This window comes from Triticum aestivum, chromosome 4B (genome assembly GCF_018294505.1).
Source record: "Triticum aestivum cultivar Chinese Spring chromosome 4B, IWGSC CS RefSeq v2.1, whole genome shotgun sequence".
NCBI lineage: Eukaryota > Viridiplantae > Streptophyta > Magnoliopsida > Poales > Poaceae > Triticum > Triticum aestivum.
This window is the reverse complement of record NC_057804.1, coordinates 33414520-33424955: the sequence shown is the minus strand read 5'-3', so window position 1 is coordinate 33424955 and position 10436 is coordinate 33414520.

Genomic DNA, 10436 nt, shown 5'->3' with positions numbered 1-10436 from the left:
TCTAACAATAGAAAAAAAGGTGACGTTGGACCATCCGATCGAGAGGGGCTGAGAGGTAGAAAATGATGCACATGTAGCGATGTAGCGAGCTGGGAAAGTAGAGCTAAGGCGGTTTCAAACGAAGATATACCTGAAGGTCGTCGGGATGTGGATAGGTGGGCGGCGGGAGGCCGGATCCGCCCACAGGCAACGACGAAGGGATCGGAGGACCTCCCACGCCGGCGCTCGGCCAGAGATAACGGTGCGGCCGACAGTGAGTCTCCTCCCTCGCTGTCGACGACGGCCTAAACACTGCCCCTCCTCCCCTTCACCGGTGGAGGGGGATACGTCCGGATCTGTAACCAGCGGTGAGGATAGAAAGCCAGTGTTTTTTGAAGGGAGAAAGACAGGGTTACTACCCCTATCTTGTTTAGATCTGGAGAGGATGAGAGTGTGTGAATAGAGCAGTCCTAGCAAGCAAGCGCGGAGGCTCCGGCCTATATATAAGTAGTGGGGTAGTTTTCCTTTTTCACTCCATCAAAACAATCGTTTAAAATTGTGTACTATACTACATGCTAGGTCGCGGTTTTTTTTAGTTGTTGATTGTTTTTTGAGATAGCTACCCGCTTGTTCCAAGTGGTGTTACGGTGTGCCAGGTCGCACTTTGTATCGTTCAAGTCTGGTAGTACTACAAGTCCCTCCATTAAATGAACAACCACCCCATCGTAAAAATTGTGAACAAGCCCACGGCTAAAATTAGCGGAAACGTGGCTTGCCCCAACATGCATTATTATTTATATTTTGTACTCCCTCCGTTCCTAAATATAAGTATTTTTTATTAGCCACACCTAAGACAAGATTTTTTTATTAGCAGTGAACCCCACATGTCATAGACACAAAAATTGTGGCAAGATTCCCTTAGTCAAGCCAAAGTGTGTCTAACAATTTGAGCAACTCAGGTTAGGCAAGTGTGGCAAGTGTGGGAAAAATAATGTGGCAACATAAGACAAACATAGTCACAATCCAAACAGCCCCGTGATTTTTTGTGACATGCATGAAAATTTGGTTAGTTAAATTTATAGTCAAAATTTGGCAAGGTGCATCAAATCAACACATGCAAGTATCAAAAGGAAAGTCACGGCATGCATGCATGCGTTGTACTCCCTCCGTTTCCAACTATAAGTATTTTTAGAGATTGCAACAAGTGACTACTCCCTCCGTTCCTAAATGTAAGTCTTTTTACGGATTCCACTACAAACTACATACGGATGTATATAGACATATTTTAGAGTGTAGATTCACTCATTTTGTTTCGTATGTACTCCAGTTCACAGTGAAATCTCTAAAAAGACTTATATTTTGGAACGGAGGGAGTACATACGAAGCAGAATATGTCTACTCCTACATATGAAGTAGCCCATTTGAAATGTGTAAAAAGAGTTTTATCGAATGCAGTGCTTTGATGTGTCGCGTCAACTCGTACAAGCCTGAGAAATTTGATTACTACGACGCCCTCTCCCTCGCGGACTGAGCTCCGGTGCCTTAACTGCACCTGCCTTTGGCTGCATGACAGGTGGGCCAACCACCTGTTGGGCCCACCTGTCATGGACGCAAAGGCAAGAGCAGTAAGTAGAAGCTTTCGCTACACGCTATCCCTCCCGCACGAGGTGGACGGACATGCAGCAGTGGATTCGATACTGTAGAAGTAGGAGTAACATCATTGTTCGTCTTCTCGAAGAGGCGAAGAGCCAAGTGCAAACCGAACGTGGCAGTTGCGAACACTCACGTGGTGCGGTTCCTTGGAGTACTAGCCAGGCTCTTGCATGAGACAAAATTGCTATTGTTTAACAATTAAACTCCATTATCCATTGGTTGATACTCATTTTGCATAGGTCCACGCGATTAGCACTGTTTCCTCCTGGGGTGACCAATGTTTATTTGCCAATTAATAGCATTCCATGCAATGAACTAGCCATTGCAAGTTATTAAAAGCATGCACACCTCTCATCTCTTATTGGTTGATACGTATGTCAAGAAACAAGAAACAAGGTAGAATTTAATGCACCGCGCCTAAGTGTTTTGGGACTATTTGGTTTTCATAAGATGAATTACACACCTAGACGGAGGGAGTAGTATAGACCTGTAAACCGGAAAGGAGCATTTGCCTTTCTAGAGATTTCAACAAGTGACTAGACTTCGGCTCAAAAAAAAAACAAGTGACTAGACTACACCGTGTGCAGTACCCCCTCCCCTCCGGTTTATAGGGCTCAAATCTCAAATCTCATGAACCAAGGCATTTTGCAATTGGAGGAATGTATCTCGTACTTTACAAAACTACCCTAATTAAACTCATGCATTAATTATGTAATTCTCTCGTTTTCCTCTCCGCCTTGGTCGCGGTGCACAATATTGAGGCTAGCCATAGTGGGAGTAACTTAGGTAGTAACTTAACACATCCCAAGACAATTTTGCTTATGTGGCAAGTATTTAATGAGGAAAGAGGTGCTTGTGGTAACATAATATGTTACTGTAACATAGCGCTTTCCGAGGCAAAATGAGTCTATGAGATAATAAATGAAGCAATCTATGATACTACTACTATGTTACTTTGCACTATGGAGGTAGTAACTTACACTAGTGTCATATGCATGACACTAGTCTAAGTTACTCCCCACTATGACCAGCCTGAGAGAGTGCTTTGATACGTTTTAGTCTCATGACTAAAAGTAGTGGGACTAAAACTTGTTAGCCTCATCCATGCTTGGATCCAAATACTAAAGAGACTAAAATCAAGTTAATGAAATTTCAAAGCATCTGGGCCCGCGTGCCATCCACCAAATCACAGCGAGGTGCTACAGTCGAGACTCACCTGTCACCCCGGTGTGGCCTTCATGACCCGTCATATCACAAAACCCACACCTTTACCAACAGTGGTAAGGTGGCCTCCAAGTTGGACTGGACGAAGCAACCATCATTTCATTGGAACGCTCGTTCAAGCCCTTTCTTCCCTTTCTTGAAGAAAACCTCACTACAGGCTACTCACTTCTGCCATTTTTCTTCTCTACCGATGAAGTAAAGGTGGGCGAATCAGTTATGCTGCTATATTTTCATTCCAATAATCTTATTTTTGCGAAGCACCGACCGATTCTCACATCCTATTCTTTTCCCGTTTTCATTGCGATTGTGGTTTCCTTTCGATTGCTTTTTGTTTGTCAGTTCATTGATGGATCCTGAAGCACTAGGCAAAGAGTTGCCGGCGAACAACCCACTGGAGACAGCGATCTCCAGGAAGCGAGCACCGACCAACGAGTTGACCATGTTGGCGGGCCAACCCATGGAGACGAAGAACTCCAAGAAACAAGCACTGGCCAAAGAGTTGAGGACGTTGGCGGACGAACTCCTCAAAGAAAGTTGGAAGAACAGCAAGGGCCCCACCGTGCCTACCCCAGGAGCTCTGATTGCCACCTATGTGAGGCTCAAGACTGAGTTTGAGGAGATAGTCGCCGTTGAGAAGCAGTATTCCCCTGGCAACTTGATGGCCCCCATCGAGGACGAGGAGATGGCCCCCGGAGGGATGAGATCCCCCGGTGAGCTGCACAAGGTAAAAAATAATGGCTTATTACCATAGTTGTGGTTTTTGATTATTTGCAATGTGCTTGCTTTTTGATTATTTGCAATGTGCTTGCTAATATGTTAGTGTTGTGCAGGTGCCGGTGGTTGTCCTTGATGATTCCAATGTCGTGGCCCGTCCTGTTGGCATCGCCTCGGAGATCGATTCCGATACCACTATCCATCCTGTGGACATCGTTCCAGAGATAGATTCTGATGTCGCAGTCAGTCATGTGGACATCGCCCCAGAAATCGATTCCCATGCCGCTGTCCGTGCTGTGGTCATTGCCCGAGAGATCGATGACAAGAAATAGTTGGTCGCGCTAATCCTTCAGGGTAGTTTGCATTGCCCTGTGTTTAATTACCAGAACGATGTGTGTTATCACACCATCTTAGGGCTAGTGCACTGTCTTGTGTGGGCGGATCTTGCTACTTTTGTTTGATAGTGAATCATGCGATGAATCATGCAAACCCTCTCCGAGTTATGGAAACAGATGTATCCTCACCAGCTTTTGATGTAATATATGGCATGCTTAGATGTAAGTTTGAACTGTTTATCATATCAGCAGGGCTTGTTTGATGATTCTTGGTGTTAGTAGGCTAGCTACTGTGCGAGCTATAGTACTTGCAAAACACTCACCGAAGAGAAACGTTGGGGCTGATGAGCTTGTGGTACGCTTATACTTATCCCTCGTCAATTGACCAATAGCCCTAGCTCCTAAAATTGTAGGCTTAGCAATCGATCAGACAATAGTCGACATACATTCAGGCCTCATTTGGTTCATAGGGTAGGAAAATCGTAGAAAAAGTACACAGAACGTGCAACACAAAATCATAGCAGTGCAGAGATGTACTCCCTCCGTTCCAAAATAGATGACCTAGGTGGGCTAGTTTGGCCTAGTGGGTTTCAGTGATATGACGTGGTACAGTGCCGTCCAGTCTTCGCGTGTGGTAGCAGTATTGCGGGTACAATAAGTTTTCTTGAAGAAGCGGAATTCAACGAAGTCATGATGGTTCCTTCATCCGAACAACTTACGGTGGGAAAGGTTGGGCCTGCGATACGACCGGGGTAGACCAGGATAATTTTGTGCATGGCAGGTGGACCAGGATGGTCGACGTCCCACATGTCGGCGAATGAAAATATTCTTTCCGATATAGAGAACGAGCAACGAGTATTCATTGTTTATTTTTGATGAAAGCTATTGTCTCCACTATTACTCCTTGACTTTGTCAATGCCTCTCTCTCCCCCACATAAGCGGGGACTACTTGCTATGCATGCAGCGGGCAGCTGGCGTATTGAGGGTCCAGGGCGGTGAGAGCGGGCTCCGGAAGCGGTCCAGACTCCAGCATGGCCCACCTCACATTATCACCATATATTTCTTGGAGTCCGTGCGCGGCGGGCGGGCGATCTCTTCTCCCTCCCCCGTTTCTCTCTTCTCAGCCGACGCCCGCCGAGCGATTAGATTTCGGCTATCGATGGTTTATTCAATTACGGTCCCACATGTCAGTGAAACTGCAAGACAACGCGTGTCCCCTTTGGTGAGCGGCGTGCGAGCCAGACTGTCGGGGTTGCGACGCATACGAGTCGTAAGTGTACCGCCTTTTCCTTTAGAACTTGTGAAGCGTAACATTTTCGCGCAATCGATCGATAGAAATCCAGAACAAAATGACGAGGGCGGTGCTTTCCGGCTTGTTAGGCGGGCTAGTTCGAGTGATATGACGTGCTACAGTGCCGTCCACTTACTCCATTTTTATGTAAGCAAGAGTTTACACTCGTACGCGGGAGGAGTGCGAAACACCGCGGATCTGATTTTGATCGAGGGATAACTGTTCCCTGCCAAATAATGGAGGATTGTTAGTGATTATAGCATGATAGTTAGGGCATCTCCAGCGCTGGCCCACAAATTTACACCGGCATCTGTCCGAGGACACTGATGGATGCCATCTGATGTTGCCCGCATACCTTTTGGCAACTATATGAACTAACCGTATGAAATTCGTGCAAACAAAGCAAATTTCAAATTAATCAGATGAAATTCATCACATTTCGAAAACTTTTCCTACAAACTGGACGAAATTCATTACATATTTCGCACAAACCGTACTAAACCTACTGTAAACCTAATCTAAATGATCGCCGACGCCCGACCACTAAGTCCGGCCATGAACCCGAGAAAGCCGGCCATTGCCTTTGCCTCCTCCTCATCCGCCTCGATAACCTCCTCCTCCGGCCAGAGCACAAGGTTATGAAGATTTCCGCCTCCACGTCGCCGTCAAGCGGCTAATCGGCCGCTGATGTTTACCCGACCAAGCTTGGCGTCGACTGAGTGGAGTAGCGGTGGCCTTCCCGGGACCAGAGCGGCGGCGACCTACCATGTACTACTCTTCCTCGCTGCCGGCTCCGCCCACGGACGCGCACCGGCTTCATGGTCGTGGCACGGAGGGTGACCCGAGGGGTGCCGGCGATCTCCTTCGTTTGCTCCTGCGACAGTACGTCGAAGAGAGCTTTGGAGCGCGCCCGGAGCGGAGCCGCCGATGTCCCTCGTATGCTCCCGCGACAGTATGTCCAAGAGAGCTTCGGAGCGCCACGAGGCCATGGTTGAAGTGGTGCCGATAGAAGGAAGTGACCGGAGGAGAATAAGTGTGGGTCTTTGGCTATGGCTGGGATCTGGGGCTCAAGTTAATATAGCGGGCGAATGGCAATGAGCCGCGGCAGACGGATGGAAAATTGGCGCCGGAGTAGGTTCGTCGGGCGTGAATGCGGACGCTGCTTTAGTGACTTAACTGTAGATGCATTTGGGTGACTGACATGTGGGCCCAACGGGCGTCTGGCCTGCATGTCAGTGACACACCAATTGCACCTGCAGTTAAGTCCAGTGAATGCGGCATTGACATTCTGGAGAGACGGTGACCATTTCAGGTGCATGCGGACTGTTTGACTGGTCAACCATACAAATACGGAGCTATACGCTGAGCCAGCAACCGTATAATCACCATATCTTGTATACAATGATCAAAGTGAGCTATCAAGACAAGTTCGATGACCGCCAATGCATTTTACTCGGTAATAAATGACCAGGATTGAAGGGGAATCCTAATTTGCTTCGTCTTGTGTCCTTAAGCTCTTGACAAACCAATGCACTATACGGTTGTCCGGCCACTCCACCCCAGAGCTCTCACCAAGCGTCGTTCATGCCACCGCGTTGCACACTAACCGGTAAGGCAGCGATGGCATCCCGTCGCGCCAAGTTCCTCGCCGCCCACGAACGCACACAAAATGGTAGGGAAGCGATGGCATCCCGCCGTGCCGAGTTCATCGCCGCTCGCGACCTCACAACTATGTGGGAGGAATTTGAAGATGCCAAGGCCGAATGGGCGGTAGAGCAAGAGGCAGCCAAAGCCACACAGAGGGAGCGGAAAAGTCAGAAAGCACTCAAGAAAAGAGAGGCCCGCCGCCGCAAGAAAGAAAAGGACGCACGCGCTGCTGCGGAGAGGTCGACGGAGATCCAAGCACGGCGGGGTGTTGCCGACAAAGCCGGGAAGGAGAACGATGGCGTCTGGCCAGCATGTGAGAAGTAGTAGTACTAGTAGTTAGTGTGTGAGTCTGTGTCTGAGTACGAGCATGTACCAGTACTACTAGTTACTACTGTAGTTTTTAGAGCAAATTACTAGTACATTAGCCTAGACTAAGTGGAAAAATTCCTATCCTATGCATCAAATGGCATCTCTTTCTCTATAGGAATTGAGATGCATGTCATCTCACTTCCTATGATTTTCATATTCCTATCCTATGAACGAAAGGAGGCCTCTGTTGGAGTAAATACTGTAGCTAGCAGTACTGCTGGTACAGTAGTTTTCTTCAAGAGGCAGAATTCAACGAAGTCATGATGGTTCCTTCGTCCGCACAACTTCAAAGTGGGAAGTGGGCCTGTGATTTGACGGCTCATTAGTCATTGTTACTGCGGCGCGATGACCTGGGTGACTCTCCCTTGGATTTCTGCGTGCATGGCAAGTGGACTAGGATGGTCGACGTCCCACATGTTGGCGAACGGAAGTATTCTTTCCGATATCGAGGAGCAAGGAAACCGCGTGGTATAGTATCACTGCTGATTGGTTCGCAAAAAAAATAGTATCACTGCCAATTTATAATTATTTTTTATTTCTGATGAATGCTAGCGTTTCAACTCTTACGACGAAGGGTGCCAAACACGGCACGTGCTGGATGTCCCACACGTCAGCGAAAGGAGTGGGACATGAACAGCGTGGTAGGGCCCAGCGTAAAAAAACAGCGTGGTAGAGCGTCTCCACTTCTTCCACTTCTGGGTTGGAGACCACACATAGTAGTACTTAGCTGTATGAACGATACAAAGTGCGACCTGGAGAGAAAGACACATCTAGTTGGAAGGTCTCGGGGCATACACATAAACAATTATAAAAGTTAATATGTGCCTCCAACTAATATAGTAGTAGTAGAGTACTTAGACACATACTCCATAACATCACCGTGCATTGCACGTACAACATTTAGTGGTAGTACGTAGTAGGAGACAAATGCCGCCCAAGAGTTCCCTTCTCGACCTACTTTTGGGTGTTTGGTAGAGTGTATGGAGGGTGCATGAGTCCATACTAGTTTAGCACAAATACACTAGAAGCATGCATGAAGAGAGCATGCATGAAGAGGGGTGTTGAGTTAAGCATGCATGAAGAGGGAACAACTATGCTGAGACGAGAACGCAACCAAACACACCCTGTATGCCACGCATCTTCATACCATTTGTGCCTTTCTACTTCACTTACTGCGCTACATTACTTAGGTTCGTACGTCCACTCCTGGGTACATGTCCGTCTCGTAGTTCCAGTGCCACGTGTTCTTCATATAGATGGAACGATCGTTGCATAACATGTGCGCCTTGATGCTAGATGTCTCGCGTGTTGGCAAAAGGATGAACAAAGCTCATGTAAAAAAATACAGTGGAAGAACATAGATTCCGGACGACCGAGAAGGAGCAAGGAACCTCGTGGTGGAGCGTCTACACTCATAATATTTAATATTATTCAGCGATATAAAATTAACCAATCATCTCCAAAGTGGACTGGAAGAGTACGAAACACGGCAGCCCAGTGTAGTTACATCATACTAGTACATGGCTAACCCACGCTATCACCATATTTCTTGGCTTCCGTGCGACACCTATCTCTAGTAATCCAGCAGCTTGTATCGCTTCTCCCTCCTCGTCTCTATCAAAGTGCGGCGGGCTGGCGTTTCTGCCGTCTATTGAGGTCGGTTAACTATCACATGTTAGTGACATGCCAAGAGCATTCTAAAAAAAATTCCTTTCACGTTCCGTTTTGAAAAAGAAAAAAAAATCCTTTCACGTACGAATTTGCCTGTATGCTTTGAGCAATTTGCATGTCCTATACTGCTCCTGTTTGATACTCTAACTTAGCTAGAGGTTAGACTAACTCATGACTAACCCTGAACTAACTGTAGCCAAAGAGGTGTTTGGGTGACAGGGTTAGATTGACAATAAATGCACTTCATGGAGAGAGAAAAGTGATTTTTCAGTGGTCCCAATGAGAACTATCTCCAGTTAGCACCTCTTGGGTGGGATAGTTTTTTTTGGTGGGTCCGGTGCAACTTGCTCCAATTTAAACCCTCATGCTTGGATACTTTAGGGCTATTTGAGCCCCAACTAGCTCAAACTAACTCTAACCCATGGATCCAAACAGGGCCTATGGCCAGTCTCGACATGGAGCAGTCGCGTGCACCGGGAAGCGGCGCTCTCTCGGCCGTCGTGCCACTTCAAAGCCGGCGGCAGTGAGAGGTCGCCTCCGCTCTGGCCGGGCATTAATGCGGCACTGATGCTCCAGGCGACACTGACCGTTTCACGCGGGAAGCACGTGCTAGCAAGGGAGTATAGGTTTTGAACCGTTTCAGGTGTAGTAGTAATGGTAGTTTGCAAAACTACTCAATTATTGCACTCAGTTTCCTAAGAAATTGTAGTAAAAAACATTACTCCACAGCCCGCTTCCCTTCTCCTTCCTGCTCGTGATTTACGTGGCCATGTTAACGTGGTTGTGTCAAAAAAATGTCACTTCTTGCTCGTGATTTGCGTTATATAATTACAAGCAAGATTCTCGTGCATTGCACGAAACATCAATATGCATTTTTTTTACAAAACACCTGTTGTGATTGACCCATGCAGGAGTAATCCCATGTGTAAAAACTAATGATATGTCGAGAATTTTATCGGAAAACTGGTATCTCGAGAATGTCATCGAAACAATGAAAGATGAGAGATAAGGTGAGGAGGAGTGGAGCGTGGTGATGACTGGTGGTCGGAATGGGCGGAGGCATGAGGATGGACGGCGCCGGCAGGCGGCAACGGCCACCATGCATGCTAGATTGTTCCAGCGACTTATTCCTTTTTTAATTGCTGAGCAATGAGGTTGCGGGAGATAATGATGTGGAGAGAGGTGCGGGTATCTTTTGTAAAATTATCATAGTTTGCTTCCTATCCGTCAGATATAGATCATATGGTGTGTATTACAAGATGGCAGGCACACCATCATCGCCAACTCGTTTTTTGTAAGGGTATAAAGATGATAAGTTTGCTGACTACTAAAGTAAAGTGGAATCTGTCCATGTTATGCAAGTAAATAAAGGTGATTTTTTATCATACGGGTAAGGGTGGATGAAGGGTGGTAGGAACAAATGCTCCACCTAGAGCATGTGTCTGTGAGATGGAGTCTTAGTGTGTGGTGTGTGTGTGTGTGAGAGAGAGAGAGAGAGTGAGAGAGAGAGAGAGGAGAGAGAGAGATGGAGTCTTAGTTTGTGTGTGTGCGT